This window comes from Rhinopithecus bieti, unplaced genomic scaffold (genome assembly GCF_001698545.2).
Source record: "Rhinopithecus bieti isolate Rb0 unplaced genomic scaffold, ASM169854v2 scaffold_34397, whole genome shotgun sequence".
Lineage (NCBI taxonomy): Eukaryota > Metazoa > Chordata > Mammalia > Primates > Cercopithecidae > Rhinopithecus > Rhinopithecus bieti.
In genome coordinates, this window is record NW_016814574.1 from 413,080 (window position 1) to 430,621 (window position 17,542).

General features: G+C 53.2%; 1 long non-coding RNA gene across 1 annotated transcript in view; it reads right to left on the reverse strand.

Annotated features, from left to right (window-relative positions):
• The window catches only part of LOC108514914 (uncharacterized), a 31,990-nt gene extending 15,121 nt beyond the window's left edge, over positions 1-16,869 (reverse strand). The window contains exons 1-2 of the long non-coding RNA XR_001881374.1: positions 16,678-16,869; positions 13,099-13,281 (exon numbers count right to left, since the gene is read on the reverse strand). This is a non-coding gene — a long non-coding RNA (uncharacterized LOC108514914). The remainder of the gene's footprint in view (positions 1-13,098; positions 13,282-16,677) is intronic.
• Between the last annotated feature and the right edge of the window lie 673 nt (positions 16,870-17,542).

Sequence of the window (17,542 nt, forward strand, 5' to 3'; positions counted from 1 at the left end):
CCCCCCCCGAAGACCTTGCCCTTTGACCTGCCCGCTCTCCACACTGCCTCGCCTGGAAAGCCATGTCCTGCTGGCCTCACTCCTTCCTGCAGGGCCTGGGAGTGGGGAGGCCTGGGTAGGGCAGCCACAGGCTGGGTAGAGCCGCCCTGGCAGGAAGCAGGGGGTGAGGTGGCCACACCAGCACATGCTGCACTAGGAGCAGAGCCCTGCACCTTCCTTGCAGCCTTCCCAGGAGAAACCCCCTGGGAGACCATGGCCCCAAGCTCTGGCCTCTAGTGATATGCCCCCCAGGGATCTCCTGTTCCGGGGCCTGATTCTCAGGAGCACCAGGTTTGCAGACCATCTTCAGTTCCTAATGTTGGTGGGTGTGTCAAACATCTGGAGAGGACCAACTCACAACCCTGCAAAGTCGGAGCCGCTGAGAAGCGGCAGCTCCGAATAGAGGGGCATCTGCCTGAACCTCACTATTCCTGGGGCCCTCTCCTTGACCCTGTGGCCACCGCACTGCTTCCAGGGGGTCCTGCTCTGCTTCCCTTCCCACCCATCCTAGAGTGGACAGAGTTTTTCCCCAGGTTCTCTCTTGCATCACTAAATTCAGCAGGGAATTTTCAGGAAGAACTTTCCCCAGTAATAAGGGAGAACGGAAAGAAAATCCTAGAAAATACAGAGTATCCATGCTGGCAGCTTCTTGTACGACACCCATAGGGACCCCCCCCAAATGGCTATTACAAGGGGGCAGCCCATTCACTACACAAGAACACCATACCTGGCTTCCACCCTCCCCAGGTCCTGCACTTCTCCCCAGAGCGGGACCCTCTTCCCCTCTACGAAGGGGGGCACCTTGTGCTAAGGCCAAGGCTGAGCGAGGTCCCAGCTCGCCTCCCTGCTTGATCCAAATTGCACTGTGATGAGCACATTGCTGACCTAGGCCAGTCCTGGGGCAGGGGTGCTCTCTCTCCCATACATAGGAGTGGCCTCAAGGCCACGCAGTGCTGACCCCAACAGAGCCCTGAACTGTCCAGAAGCTGCATCCTCAGCACACGAAGTACCCACATGGACAAAGGGAAACCCAGCCTTGGGGCCGGTTGCCTCCTCTTCTCTGGGTGTTCTCCAGTGGCTTCTTGGAGCCTAGGCTGGTTTATCTCCCCTGCCTAAAAGGCCCTGGAGTTGCCAATGCAAATTCATTAAAAGGAAGACCAGATATCCCAGACTGCACAGAGGCAGAGAGAAATGGTGTAGTGCATAATTCGTGCTGCTCTCCAACCTCCTGGAATTCGTGCAGACAATCGAAAACTGACTGTGACTCCCAGGCTCCCTGAAGGATGAGATCACAACTGACAAATCTTAGTACAGAGGGAGAGTGGAGAGAGAGAGGGGTTACTGGGCTAGAGCCATGTTCTTCCTGCCGGGGTGCCCAGGGGAGGCGGCAGTGGGCACGGGGTGCTGGGGTCTTACCTGTCTGCCCTAGTGGGGATGAAAGGTGGCAGGCAGGTGCCCTGTGCGTAGCCTTGTCACTGAAGGCAGGCCCAGGAGAGCCTGCCCCATCTGCCCCAGCCCCATGGGATAGTTGATCCAGCCTTACTGGGGCAGGATTAGCTGTGATTCCTGCCCTGTGTGTCGTCCAGCCAGACTGCCTTAGAGAATGGCTTGTCCAAGCTGCAGACAGTGGTAGAACAACCCAGGGCCTGGAAATCTGACCTCCTTGTCCATGCCAACAGCCTGGGAGATCAGACAGGGTTAGAGGAAATGGAGGCCTAGGATAGGCAGAACCTGCCCGGGAGTGTACAGTGGCTGGAGTCCAGAGCCAACCATGTGGTCCCCAGTGGGTGTGCCCTTCCTGCTGAGCAGGGTACAGCTCTATGTCCAGTTCAGTTCCTCCTGGGCCCCTGTTTGGAAGCTGGTACAGCCTTGAGTTCCTTGGAGAGAGAGGACATGCCTGTGGAATGTCACCATCAGTCCTGTGTGGGCAAAAGGCCCCTGCACGCCAGGGCCCCAGGAAAGCAGCATCAGGAGCTGGGATCCCACCCAGCTGGCCCGGGCACATCCTTGCCCTGCACACACCATGCTGCCCTTCCCTAAGCTTGCAGGGGCAGACAGCAAGGGAGAAGGGCGCGTCCCCGAGTCCCCCGGGTGACCTGTGTCAGGACAGCCGGCAAGAATGAAACATGGCCTTGGCTGAGGGGGTGGAATGCTTGTGCCCATTCTTCTTTCTCCCTCCTGCTTCCCTAGCCCCAGCCCCATGTCCAGGACCCCTCAGGCAGAGTAAGTGAGGCGTGTGTCCAGGCATGTTTTTGTGTTTACCAAGGTCCTGCCGTGCACTTAGAATCTGTCACCATAAATACTTATCCTGCAGTTACCCCAGTAAGAGGGTGTTATCTCCCCCATTTTATAAATGAGGAAATTAAGGCTGGACAAAGTTAAGACTTGTTTGTCAGTGGTCATGGCTGTTGTCTTGCCAGCCCCAGCCAGGGAGAAGGAAGGAAAGCTGGGCCGGGAACCCCTCTCCTCAGTGTCCCCCAGTTCTCCATCTCCATAATGAGCCATCAGGCTGTCAGTAAGGAACAGAGTGTCACTCAGGGGGCACTGTCACAAAGCAGCACGCGCGGCACATATGCCGGAGATGCGGAAACCTGGCTCATTTCAGGCTGACAGCTGGGCCCTCTGGGTACAGGGGCTCAGGCAGCAGCCAGGAGCCCAAAGGGCCAAGGCTCATGACGACTACCCAGCCTATCACCCCAAGTACCAACACTAACCCCAAAGCAAGAGCAGGGACTGTCCCTCAGCCCTCAGGGCCTTCATGCAGTGTGCGGAATCTCATGTCCACATGGAGGTCACCCCTCAGGTCACACCCACTCCCAGAGCCACCCTGGGCAGGCAGGGAGGGGCACTCTGGGGATGCGTTGACCACCTCCCCTTCAGGTGAGGCCCTTTTCTGCCTTCTTTCTAGCCCCCTGCATGGAGCACCTGCTGTTGCTGGGGCTCTGGGGTGGACCCTGTGTGGTTTCTCGCAGGGAGCCTGTGCTGTGCACGGCCAGAGGTGTTCACATCCAGAAGGGCCCAGCACGGCCCTGGGGTATGGGGGGAACATGGTAGATCACCGTGATGTGCCTCGGGGCCCTCCTGCCCTGGAGCCAGCTTTGGTTTCAGAATCTGCTACTTGGGCCCTCTTCAGGGTTTTGAGGCTAGAGAAGTGAGTTGGAACAGTCACTGTCATCACCGCCCACCCTGTCACCCACCTGGAAAACATTCTGAGGTACTGGCCACTCTGGGGCTGAGGAGGGAATGCCAGTCTTTTGCATGGCTGCTGGGCCAGGCTCACATCCACTGAAGGTATGGTGACCAAGCGTCTAAATCAGTCGTTCTCAAACTTCAGTGAGTATCAGCATCACCTGGAAGGGCTTTTCCAAACAGATTGCTAGCCCCACCCCCAGAATTTCTCATCAGGAGGGGGCAAGACCAATCCTTTGCATTTCTGACAAGTTCCCAGGAGCTGCAGCTGCTGGCCCTGGAACCACACTTTGAGAACGACTGCTTTAGACCAAACCCTAAAGGAAGATGCAACCACCCTCCTTTATATGTCACAATGCTCAGGGTTCACGAGTACCTCAGGCTGTCCAGCTGAGCTCCACCTGCAGCAGCCGAGATTCCCAACTCGCTCCACCACTGGGGGCTGGGAGTGAAGCATGTCACCATGGTCAGCTCATGGCCAGCCAGGAAAGCCTCTCTGCTGTGCGTCTGTGCAGTGCTTGCTCTTCCCTGGAGGACTCTTGGATGGCCTGTAATCTTGGCCAGGAGACCAGGTGCCTGGGTCCCTTCCTGGAAGGGGACAAGTTACACACCCCAGCCCCATTTTCCCACCAACTTCTACGTGCCTTGGGAGAACCTGCTACATTCTGGCTGCTCCCTTCCCCTATTTCAGCAGTGCCCAGCCCTGCTTATAAACCTGAGGCTTGCTCCCCATGCCCTGCCCTGTGCAAGTGCCAGCCATTATTCCAGACAGCCCAATGTTGGTGAGGCCAGATGGACTCCTGGAACCAGCAGGCCCATGGATGTAGGTCATCACAGTATTCTAGAAACAGATGTCTTAACTTAGTGTGTATAGAGAAATTGTTCTCGTTGTAAACATAACCCTGTTCTTACCTGAACTCGGTGGAAGCCCAGCTTCATGTGCTAGGGGGCATGATAATGATAATAAAGGAATTGTATCTAGGACTACCTTCTGTTGATTGTTTTTCTCCTCTGCAAGGAAGCCCCAGGCCATCAGTTCATCAAATGTACTGTGACCCACTGCTACATCGTGAAGCTGCTGTGTTAGCCACGGCTCCCCTATGAGTAAACCATTGGCCACGTTGGATAGGGTCCTGCTTACCCTTCTTTTGTCAGCCCTCATCACTGTTGTGTTTGAACTGACTTCTCCTGCTCACAAGTGTCATTAGCTCCTGGCTGCAACAGAGAGCCAGGCTCAAACACATGTACTTAAATTGTATTCCTCCTCAGGCTTCCTCCCTTCCGTCAGTCACGTTATCATACCATTTACCATGACGCACAACCAGCGTCTGTTCATGAACCTGCAGTGAGCTCCTTCCACTGCAGGCGGCACCCTCTGCTTGGCTGCAGCAGATGCAGAGTGTGGCAAAAAGTCAGGAGCAAGGGGGCTCGGTCTGGTGAGACACACATTCCTACTGCAAGCCGCACCCCCAGACCAACTCACTCCACTGTGACAGGGTTTCTCCACCATTGACCAACTGATTTGTCCTCATCCCCAAACCTGGAGTTGGGCGCGTTTTCATTGCAAATGCAGAAAGATGAATTTTTGCTGAGGGGACTAATAGTTGCCTAGTCCAGAGCTAAAAGAAAGTACACGTTTTTGTCTTCTATGACATAAAATGGTCATATTATTTCATTCACTATTCTGCCTAGAAAACTTGCTTGAGAGGTGGTGTATTCATCTGTATTCACACTGCTAAAAAGAACTACCTAAGAGTGGGTAATTTATAAAGGGAAGAGGTTTAATTGAGTCACAGTTTCACAGGCTTGCCAGGAAGCATGGCTGGGAGGCCTCAGGAAACTTACAATCATGACAGAAGGCAAAGACGAAGGGGAAGCAGGCACCTTCTTCACATGGTGGCAGGAGAGGGAGAGTGAGGGGATAGGTACCACACACTTTTAAATAACCAGATCTCATGAGAACTCACCATCACGAGAACAACAAGGGGAATCGCCCCATGATCCAATCACCTCCCACCAGACCCCTCCCCCAACATTGAGAATTACAATTTGACATGAGATTTGGGGGACACAGAGCCAAACCATATCAGGCAGTGAGGAACCTGAAGAGTACCCAGGTAGTCTGGGCTCAGGGGGATCCCCAGACAGAGGGATGGGGGTGGTCAGGGAGGCAGCTGAGAACCCAACAGGGCCCTGCCACTTGCGGTGTAAACACATTGATCCACCCGGGGAGGTCCCCAGGCAGGGACCCACTTTGCAGGGGAACTCCAGTCGCTCTCCTGTGTCTGCAGGGCCTCTTTGGTCAAGGTCCAGTTGTTCACTGAACGGTCATAGCAGTGGCCTCCTGACTGTTCAGATGTTGAGCAGGGGAATGGAGCCAGCCTAGGGCATGCTCACGGTCATCTGTCCCACTGGGGTGAGTTGCCTGCTCCCCTCCACCATCACTATGAGTGTGTGCATGTGTGTGTGCAAATCATCCAGCGCGAATGTACTAAGGAGGGACAGGTGCCCTCCAGGCTCCTTCCTGCTGCAAGTAGGCAGCACTGTTACTGGCTTTCAACTGCTGCCTACACAGCCCCAACAGCCAACCAGAGCCATGTCAGCCAGGCAGGCAGCATGATGCCATTGCTGAAGCTGTGCTTTTGGTGGCTGCTGGCTGGCCTGCCACCCTCTGGCTTCTGTCTCTAGCTGAAACCCTGTCTGGCAGTAACTTGAGCAGAAAGGGGAGGATCCTTCCAGGAACCTGGTGGGAGCCTTTGCATCAGGCCAGAGGACAAGAGGGAAAGAGTGAAACAGGAATCCAGCCCTTTCCATCAGCAAGGTATAAACAATGTCACTACACTAAGGGCATAACAAAGCCAGCCAGAGGCAAGAACATTAATCTTCCCATGATGGGGACAAGGAGCAACTTCCACTGGGCTTTTAACACACACCGTAGTTCACGAAGCCCAAATTCTACTTTAGAGAACCCTGAGTTAGGGGCCAGAGGTCAAATACAACATCCTCTCCCCAAGTTCCCCATTGGTAAATAAGAAGGTTGGGTCATTTTAGGAACTGGGGTCTCTCACCAGAGAAAAGAAATAGATTGAGAATATTCAGATGCTTCTCAACATATGATGGGGCTACATCTTGATAAATACATTGTAAGTTAAAAATATTGTAACTAAGTTAGGTGTGGTGGCTCACATCTGTAATCCCAACACTTTGGGAAGCTGAGGTGGGAGGATTGCTTGAGTCCAGGAGTTCTAGCCTGGGCAACATACGGAGACCCCGCCTCTACAAAAAATAAACAAAATTGGCTGGGCATGGTGGCACACACCTGTGGTCCCAGCTGCTATGGAGGCTGAGGTAGGATTGCTTGAGCCCAGGAGTTCAAGGCTGCAGTGAGCCATGGTTGCACCACTGTACTTCAGTCTGGATGACAGAGCAAGACCCTGTCAACCAAGAAAAGGAAAAGAAAAAGAAAGAAAGAAAAAGAGGAAAGAAAGGAAAGAAAAGAAAAGAAAGAAAGGAGAAAAGAAAACATCAAGAAAGAAAAGTAAAAAATGCATGTTAAATACACCCAACCTACCAAACATCTTAGCTTAGCCTGGCCTACCTTAAACGTGCCCAGAACACTTAAATTAGCCTATGTTTCAGCAAAGTCATCTAACACAAAGCCTGTTTTATAAGAAAGTGTTGAATGTCTCATGTAATTTATTAAATACTAGTTTGAAAGTGAAAAACAGAAATGGTTTTCGTATGGGTACTGAAAGTACGGTTTCTACTGAATGTATGTGGCTTTCACACCATCATAAAGTCGAAAAAATCACAATTTGAACCATCATTAATAGGGGACCGTCTGTCTTGGGATTCCAGAAATTTGCCCACTGGTGGATTGGCTCTGCTCTGGATGTTGGACATGGGTAAGTTCCAGAATTCGGTAACCAGAAGAAACATTTCTAGGCAACAGGTACTAACCACAGGCCACTGTGCAGCCTTCCTCTACCAGTTCACCTCTCTCCTCTCACAGGGCCAAGGGAAACTAGTGTCCAGGTCTGTCCCCGCTGGTCCTCAGCTATCTGATGGTCTCTGGGGCCACAAAGGGGAAGTCCCAAAAAGCAGCATCAGTCAGGAGAACTTGGCTCAAGTATGCCCTGTGGAGTGTTGTTACTCTTTCTGTTAGCTTGAGGAGACAATAGGCTGTCTCATGGCTGTCATTAAACTCAGCAAAAGCAAGATGACTAAATCAATAGCCTCCCAATTGATGAATGCTTTAAGAAGGGGCCATCCCAATGCCAATATCTTTGAGTCCAAAATGACATTTATTTAATCTGGCTTCCCTCTTGCTTCTGTGGAATATTGAGTGCTGCTGCTGAGCTAACCCAGAGCAAACTGAGGCATGGGGAAGCTTGTTCCCTGAGCTCCTGCAGGCAGCAGCTCACCCACCTTGATACACCAACTCCCCTTCCCCGACCACCCCCTTCCCACACTGTTCTCCTGTATCCCCGGCTTTTGGCCTGGAGGATGCTCTTCCTTGAAGACCTGACTTTAATTTTTTAGGGACTCATGTCCAACCAATTTCTTGCCAAGCTCCTATCCTGGTCTAGGAACAAGCTGGATGCCTCTAGACACATGCTTTCATTTAATCCCCACAGCAGCTCTGTAAAACAGGCATTATTCGCATTTTGCGGATGACAAAACCAAGACAAGTTCAATGACTGCCCAAGGTTCACATGGACACCAAATGCACAGTGAGAATTTAACCCAGGGTCTCCAACTCCCAAACCAGTGCCCTTTCCATCCGCGCCACAGTACATGTCTAATGGTGAAAGTTCAAGTGTGGTGATGGCTGATAAGATAGTTTTGGTCTGGAGGAACCTTGATAATGTTTTGCAGGCTATGAAGCTCAATACACACAAAAGAAGAGGTTTAATTACACCATGCTGGTCTCTGCCCTCTCCTGCACAGGAGCACCGAGGCCAGAAAATCCGTTCATCCGTCCATTTGTATGAACAATAAGTCATCTTCCCATTTATGCTGGATGAATGGCAAAAATGCTCCCTCTCCCACCAATAAATCTAGTTAACCACAAAGGCTGTGCATCTCTCAGATCTGCTGGCTTTGTCTCCACCCCACTGCCCTTCCCTGCAGCTCTATCATCTCTCACCTAAATCACTGCAGTGCCTGTGCCTGATCTCCCTGCAGCCTCCCCTGTCCCTCTGACCACTCTTCACACTGTAGCTTCAGCCAACTTTCTAAAGGCCAGATCTGAGCCCATCACATTTGGGCTGAAAGCCTTTCCATGGCTCGCATTGCTCTCAGCCTAAACGTCAAGCTCCTTGACCAGGTTTTCAAGGTTGTGATCTGGCAGTGTCTCCAGACTGTCCACCTTCACCCTCTGTGCTTCAACTCTGTGGACCACATCCATCAACAGGACACATCTCCTTCCACTCCTTGCCAGGTTAACTAACACATCCTATCTTCAGCTCTTAGCATCAACATCACCTCCTCTGGAGGGCCTCCTTCTCCTCAGGTTGGGTCACTGCCTCTCCCACATGGCCAGCCAGTATCCTGTGAATATAACCATCAGCACTGACCTGCAATCACGTTCACTCTTCTGGGTCCCTGGGTTCGCCCACTGAACGGTTGCCCTGCACCCGGCACAGGACTGTGTCTGCAATCTTCCTTCCGAACTGTTGTCTAGGTGGGCTGGCATGAGTTACTGTGCAGTATTCAGTAAGTCTGAGCCAATAGACATTTGTGTGTGCAGGCACCAGTGTTAGCCACATGAAGGGCTGGCAGGGTTCTGCTGCAGCTCGTAAGCTGCCCTTTCTCAACTGTGCTTTGCTGAGCACCAATGGGGAGGCAGTTCCCCCACCACATCGCACAACAGTGAGAGGGCTCCCAGAGTCATCCCAGCCACTCCCATGGACCCATCCCAGACGTCCCCAGGGAAGGAAGATGACCCTCATATACAGCCAGGGCAGCCTGCCTTCCGCGGCTCTGCTTGTGTGACTGGGGCCCAGTGCTAAGAGAGAGGCCAGTCCGTTCCACTGCCCTGTGAGCCACAAGCACACAAGTGGGTCCACAGACCTGGGGGCAGGAGGCAGAGCAAGAACAAGCAGAGACAAGGTGGCTTCCACCAAAATTCCCATGACTTGGTTGGTCCTCCACAGATGATGGGGGTCACCTGCTCCTCTGCCATGACCAGTCCACATCCTGTAGCCACTGAGTCTTTCTCAGTAAATCCCCTGGGGAGGCTCTCAGGGACCCTGCTCCAGCTGGGCCTGTGTCAGAGGGTCCCCTCAGACACAGAGTGGTCTCTGTAGGCTTTGGGACACAGTGGTTACAGGATGGGGCCCTGGAGGCTGATGCCTTGGGACAATTCCATGTGGACCTGGCCACCCCCTTGAGGAGAGAAGGGGGTGGAGCTCCATGTGCAGAGGGGTTTCAAGATGCCCACCTCCAACTGCTGTCAGACCCATGTGCACACTCGTTCTTTATGCCTGCCTCCTCTCCGGGACATGTGGTTCAGCAATGACCCAGGGCAAGGGGAATTCTCAGCTGCTGTCATCTACCATGTGTCACTGTGACTGTGACAGCCAAGGAAACCTCATACACCAGGACCCAACCAAGGCCACTGCGAGACTTCTACTGCAGTAGAACAGTGGGATGCCTCTCAGGTCCCGCCTCTTCAGAGTGCCCATTTGGAGCAGGAACCCATCCTGGACTACTGCCTCACTGCAGCAGAGGGGCACACCGGACTCTGAGGGTCTGCAGGACAAAGAATGGACCCCACGCAACTGGCACCCAGCTCCCATCCTGTGCCATGTCCCTGCTAGTTAGCATCTCCACCTATATAGGGGCTGGAGAGGAAGGGACAGTCACTTCCATCCACCTGAACTGCTCTTTGGCCACCAAAACCTGGAGGGATGGCCATCTAGTTTCAAGTCAAACCAGAACATCTACAAGAGGTTCTAGGGCAGGGCAGCAACCTCTCCAGAGAGCCCAAGATGCAGGCCCATGTTAGAAGGAGAGAGGGTGACACCACTCCAGCTGGGGGCTGCAGGGAAGAAACTTGCACCCTGACACCCACTGCCAGCCGCCCGGAGGCACCTCTCACCCCCTGCCTGCTCACCCCCTCTGTGAGATGACTGCAAAGAAAGGCTGAGTCCACATCAGACATCCCCCTGTAATCATCTACAAACTCACAGGGACTTTCTGAGACAAGTCTGTAAATTGGTTGCATCAGACCTGATTGAACTAACTCTGATGTTGGCAAGGGAAGCAGAGAGTGAGGGAATTCACTCAGGGGAATTCTGCCCCAGTGAGATCATAGTCAGGAGACACTGAGGAGGGACACTGAGCCACCTTCACTGGCTTCACAGGATGTGGCCCTCTGGGAGGTGTGGGGACCACTCCGCAGGACCGGCAGGGGGCTTGGAGGAACATCTACTGTATGCATGGAGACTTCCACTGAATGTAGACTCGGCCAAATGATGAAACGGCCAAGCACCGGATGAGCCAAGAAGGCAGTTTGAGGACCTGTGAACGAGGATCTGCAAACAGACAGATGAGGTAGGGGGTGGCCGGGGGAGCAGACACTGCAGCAAAGGCTCCAGGGCCAGAGGATGCCCCTAAAGCACTCCAGAGACAAGATTTTCAGGGAGGACACACGTCTCCCAATGCACTGGACTGTTGCTGTTGATATTAACAAAAGCTAAAAATGGCATAAACAAACCTACCCCCCACACCCACATCAGAAACACATGATGCTCCAGGTCCCACTGGGTGACTTGAGCACTTGTTTGGTGAGCATCTGTCTACAAGAGCATGTTTGCTCTGGAATCTGCACTTTGGGGTTCCCGGGGAGGACTCCTGACCAGGAAGACCAGCCAGAGGACTAGGGAAGGGTAGTTTTGCCCAAATGTGTGCCTCTCTCGTATTGCATCAGGACCATGGCTCCTGTCTCAGAGAAGCTGTCTTTACCCCATCCAGCACCCTAAGACCAGCCTACTCTCCACTCCCACCTGCCAAAAATATGAATCCTGAACACATCAAAAGTTATATCCTCCTGGTCCCAATTTATGTATTACTTAAAGATGAACAGAGGAGTGACAAGAAGCTGGGTGGCCATGACTCAGCGCTGAGAGCAGACAGGCAGGTGGAGGATGGAGAAGAGACCTTGTCTGGCTGGGAAACCAGGGTAAGGAGCCAAACTGTAGGAAGAAGGGCAGCCACCCACCAAGGCCCCACCCAGTGACATGCACTGGATCCTGGCTAGTGGATAACCTTTGCACCCTGAGTCCCATAGATTCTTGACTTTTTCTTAACTGCAAAACATTACACTAGACCAGCCTCAGTTCTGAGGGGTGCATCCTGCCATTGAATACCTAACCCTGTCTGTTCATCTCACACATCCGGGTGTGTGCATGCCATGACTCCAGCTCTTTCTTTCTGGGGCTACGGTACCCTAAGGCCAGTCTGATCTCTCTTGGGCTTTCTGTATTTCTTCTCTTTGAGATCACAGAGGATGTGATTGTCACCCACCCACTGCTGATATCAATGAGCCCTGGGAAGGAGATAGGGGTCCTAGGACCAAACTGGACATCTGTCCCTCCCTCCCAGCAAGGCAACCTGTGGCTAGGTAAAGCTGGCAGGATCAGGGGCACCACTCCCACTTGCCCTCCTGATGGGTCCTCTGTCGCTGTCTGAGTAGTAAAACTTAAGGACAGTTTCCCCACCCAGAAGCAAGGGGAGAAAGTGAGTAGCATCCACACTAGAGAGAAATTTGAAAGGTGTGCAGAGCCTGTCTCGAGAAGGCCCACATGTGGTGGAAGGGGCGGCCTCCCTTGCCAGTGGAGGGCAGGAGGAAGGAAGAAGGAAAAACCCAACAACTGCTCCTCAGTGAAAAGCATAGGGACCCTGCCAGCTCTGCTGCGTTTCTGGCAAAGTGCTTCACCAGCCCCCAGGGGACCCCCACTGCTATGGCATCTGAGCTGTGTTAGCAAACACCATCACCCTGTGATTAGTTGCCTCCAGCCTCCTTCCCACTCCTCTCTCCACCTGCCTCTCCCAGGCTCCTGTCTGCAGATGCCAGGCCTGGCAGGACCCCTGGGTCCTCTCCATGCATTCTGAGCAAAGGCTGGTGAGTCTCATCAGAGAGCCTTGTGGGGGTCGCACAGTGATTTGGCCTGACTGAGACTGAACTGGGGTCCTGTATTCCCACCCATCCCCCACACTTATGGAAAAAATAAATTAAGCCATTAAAGAAATCAACACAGTAAAAAGTTATCAATCAGAAAGCTAACCCGTAACTTACCTCAGAGGTAGTATTCCTGAACAATTAATCACAATAAAGTAAAGGTAACAAATTATACTGTAAGGTATAAAAAGCCTGGTGAGGTGCTCCAGGGATCTTGCCCAGTGGCAGGCAGACGCTGCCCCGCCAACTCCCCCATGGTGGCCACAGATGGCAGCAGCCTCCGTGGGGGTAGTCTCTCCGCAGGTGGAAGCACTGTGCTCCCTGCCCCATGGGGGGACAAAGTGTCAGTGTAAGGAAAAGCAGGGGACAGACACCCATCAGTGGGGGTGGTTCCTCCAGAGCACACCCCCCGCCCACCTCAACATCTCTGGCAAATATGCAGACACAGAAGCAGGCATCCAGGTGCCCCATGCCCCAGGTCTCCATGTGCTGACACCTCCTCCCCGCCCCTCCACCACTGAGAAGGCTGAGGCGGAGGCAGGGGTGGGTGGGCGCAGGGGTCATATCTGGAGAGTGTAGGCCAGCAACACAAAACTCAAATCCTCTCCCTCCACAGAGCATCCAGTAGAGGAGTGGGGAGTGGGGACACTCCAGCCAGCCCACACACACATCCTACTTCTTACCAGTCCAGTGGATGTGCTGGGCAGTGGTTATGGAGAAGGCCGTGCCCAGGATCTGAAAGACACACGGAAGGGCCTTCGGCAGGAGCTTCAGCACTCTGGGTCTGACCTCCGCCCCACGAGTCGGGGTGTCACAGGGCTCCTAGTGCATGTGGGGATAGCCACTGGTGTGGTGGGAAAACGTCCCTGGAATGAAGAAGATGGTGAGCAGAGGTCACCCTGGGTGTGGCAGGAAGGGAGAGGGAGGAACAGGGCAGGAGGACGCCCAGTACAGGAAGGAGGCAAGGCCTGTGGTAGCACAGCCAAAGCTCAGAGCCAGAGAGCTTAGCTGGTGGCATTTGGGAAAATTCCCTTTCAAAACCACAGAGTTGTCTCAGTGGACATGGCCAAAGCTATCATCTCGTCCACAGCAGGAGAATCTAGGGCGAGGCAGGGTGACTCAGAGGATCAGGCCCCAGCCAGTGTCAGCACCAACCAGCCAGAAGTTGCCAACCATCCCAGTGTGGTCCAGGCCTGATCAGTGCCCTTCTACAAGCAGGGGCAGGCCTAGGGGCCAGCCTGAGTATCAAGCCTCCCCTGCCGCCTTCACCAGCTGAGGGCATTTCAAACTAACTTTAATTCAGGGCTCCAAATAAACCCACATTGAAATTTGAGAAGATGAATTCTCACCCTTGCATTTGCCAGTGACCTCCTCAAGGGCCAGGATTTGGGTCTGTTGTGCTTGTGGTTAAATCCCCAGACTGGGGCTTCACCCTTGGCAATTCCTTTGGGTCCTCCTCCTAGGGTGATCCTGTCTGGGCCCTGCCCTGACTCTGCAGGAGGGAGAAAGTGCAGACCCCTGGCATAGAGAGGAGTCCTGAGCCAATGGGCATCTCAGGTCTCCCTCATCACCACAGGCCCATTCAACACATGCACAGCAGGTAAACTAAGGCCAGTCAGGCTATGACTGTATAGTGAGCCCCCGCTTCAGACTCCTCATTTATTAATTCTTTTAATTAGCCCAATATCCCTATGGCATTTTTTTCTTCTTTTGTTTGAACCATATTGACTTGTAGTTTTAACATATGTTTCTGCTATATGTATATGTCATGCAGACATCCCATTTCTCTGGGGGTGGGGCCCACAATTTCCCCTCAAGCTACCCTCCCTCCTGAGCTTCTACCCTCACTTGCATGCTGCTTAGGACCCATGGACAACCACTGCCCATAGCCGTTCATAGCTGCCACCAGTCTCCCATTGGTATAGGGGTGGCCCCTCCCCAGGGGTGACCTCTTGTGCTGGGGCTGGACCCAAAGCAGCACATTGGGAACCCTCCTAGGCTTCTGTGTAGACTCGCTGCCCACCTTCTCTAAAAACAAGAGCATTTCCAACACCTGGGTTCATATCTTACCCATTTTTTTTTCCCACTGTAAGGTCTAGAACATGCCTGGAATACCAGATAAATATTTGCTTGAGGAATGAATAAATGAATGACGAGGACAGGTGGGGGTTCCTGAGCAGACCACAGCCCAGGAACAGGGCCACACCCAGACCCACAAACCCAGAGAAAGCCCTCTGTGCACCCTACCTTCCCCACTCCCAGAAACCCCAGGGCCCCCAAATTACTCCCCTTTCAGCCACCCTTGGCTCCTCACTGACCTGGGGTAGGTTGCCTGCCCTACCTGCCCCAGCTCCCATCACAGCCCATCACATCCCCTGGCTACTTTAATCCCCACTGCCTCATGCCTCTCTGCAGAGACACCCAGTCTGGTATCTCTGGTGGCCCCCACCCCGACCCCTTGGCCCCTCTGCCACCCTCATCCCCTCTTTGCTTCCAGGAGATTTTCAAATGCTAGGGCTCAGCACTCCCCGATGCTTTCTGTGAGCTAGGGCCAGGCTCAACATTTAATAACATTTAATAAATTAGTGGATGGGAAGACTTTTTTTTTAAGGCTTTAATTTCACAGCCTGACATGCCTGCTGGTAATGAACCTGCCCGGCCCTGGGAGAAGAAAACCTGCCAAGAACTTCGTCTCAGGGAGCAGGGACAACATGTCAGTTTCAGGAGTGCCCCTGCTTTGTATTTCAGCACCCCTTGCCTCCAGGAACTCCGCAGCTCCGTCATTCTCACAGCCATAGAGGCAGGGGCCAGGGAGGAGGGAGAACTAACTGGAAGTGCTTCCACTTCCGCATGGAGAGACATGGAGGGACAGAGACATCTTGGTCAAAGTTACCCAGTAGGCAGAAGGGCCACAGCTCCCTAGAACCACAGAGGGGGAGGAGGCCACACAGAGTCCCCCAGGATCTGAGTGTTCACCCTCCAACGACTTATTCCATTTTTTTTTTTTTTTTTTTTTTTTTGCTTAACTTTAGTCAAGAATTCTTTCTTATTAACTCAATAATCTACTTCCCTGTGGCTAACACACATCAGTCCTAGTTTTGCTCAAGAAATCTACCAAGAACAAGTAAAACAGGCCTTTAAATATTTGAAGCTATGCATGGAACAATTCAGGTTCCTCTGCTGAAAGCTGCCTGTCCACAGTTTCCCCAGAGAAACATGTCCAAGGTCACGGAGCTCCTCGTAGGACAGTCATGCCTGCTCCCAGCACACAGAGCCTCTTCCCTGTCCTTCCTCCTTGGTGCTGTGCTGCTGTGGATGGTGCCTGCAGCCCCAGGCTAAATGCCCCAGGCTAAGGAGACCAGGCTGAAGCAGGGCAGCCATGAGTCAGGAGCTGGTAGTGGAGAGAGGTGAGGAGGTCCTGCCACTGCCCCAGCTGCTCCGGCCCCAGGCCGCCCATGAGGGGGCCACACTGCTGGCCTCCCGGAGCCCCATCCGCCCAGGACCAGCAGCAGCATCTGGCTAGACAGGCTCTCCTCCCTCCACTATCCTCCTGGGAGGCAGCCTGCTTTTCCAATTTGCAGGCATGTTTTCTTTTGGCAGGGAGCTGCTGCCATCTGTGCTCTGGACTGTGAAACAAGTTCTCATCAATAAATTAAGATAGTGACTGAGACGGGAAGTCACTCTGCAACACAGAAGGGGCCAATGCGAATCTAAAGCAAGACTGGGTTCCCACCCACTTCCCTGAGTTTCCTGTGCGCCATTCGACCCAGGCTTCTAAGAGAAGGAGAGACTCGGAAGGTCACCTGCCTCCTTCTGGCCCCATGACATCCTTGAGGTGGGTAAGCCAAGGGTCACAGTGACAGGTAAGCCAGGCTTTCAGCAATGCTCTGAGCCAAAATAATGACCCCAATCACTGTGTTAGACGACTTAAGTCACTCAGACACTGCCTGCCCAATGACTAACACTTTAAAACCTCCCCGCAAATCAAAATGCTTTCCCCCGGAGCCTCCTCGCTCTTCAGCATGAACCCTGGTTCTCGCAAATGTGCCTTCCACACCTCTGCCTCCAGACCCTGCTCACAGCACGTCTTCTCACCCAGAAAGCCTTCCTTGTCTTCTCTGCCCTGTTCTCAATCCAATCCAGGGCCTTCAAGGCCAGCTGAAGCTCCACCTCCTCCTCTAGACCTGCCGACCCCCTATTGCTCCACAGTGGCTGGACCCCTCATCAGCCTTAGAGCCTTCTCCCGCCCCGTGAGCACTGACCTTTTGCCGGGTGCCTGTTCTGGCTACAAATGGCTGCACGAGGACAGGAGCCTCTGTTCAGACTTCTCTGTGCAGTGTCCTAGCATCAAGCATGATGCTGGGCACAGAGGGAATCTCGTTCATAAACAGCCAGATATGGGCTGTGTGAGCCACGCAGGAGGGAAGCAGCAAGCAAGACATGTTTTCAGCCCAGCAACAGAAGTGCCTCCCCACCTTGGTGCGATGATACATGACCTCCTTCAGCCCGGCTTGTACAGGCCAGAGCAGATGGCAGGAGAGGGGCCATCTGTCCATTCACCGCCACACACAGAGAGGGGAGCCACTCTGCATATGCTTATGAGTTAACAGACAAGTAGGCCTTTAGATAAAGCAGTGTCATGAGGCCAAACAGCACAGCACCCTGACCACATGCTGCTAACGGGACGCGTCATCCTGGGCATCATTCACTCCTCTCAGCCTCGGTTTTTCCATCTATAAAACAAAAACTTGAAACTAATAATATCCAAAGCCCTTTCCAGCCCTAAGAGCCTATGACTGCTCTTCTATTTAGTCCTCCCTCTAGCTGTATGAGATATGTAAGACAACTGCTATTAGTTTATTTACAGATGAGCAGGCTGAGGCCTCTGAGGCTAAGTGACTTGCCCACAGAGCTAGGAGCTGGAACCAGGCACCTCTGCCTCCGTGAGAGTGGCCCCACTTCTCTCAGGGAAGAGCGCAGGAAAGAAATGATGTCCACCAAGTGCTATGTGAGCTGGGCCTGAGAAGTGCCGTTACTTGCCCCTCATCCCCTTGTGAGATGACATCATGATCCAAATCCCCTGGTGCAGGAAACCAAGGCTCAGAGATGTGACTTGCTCAGGACCCA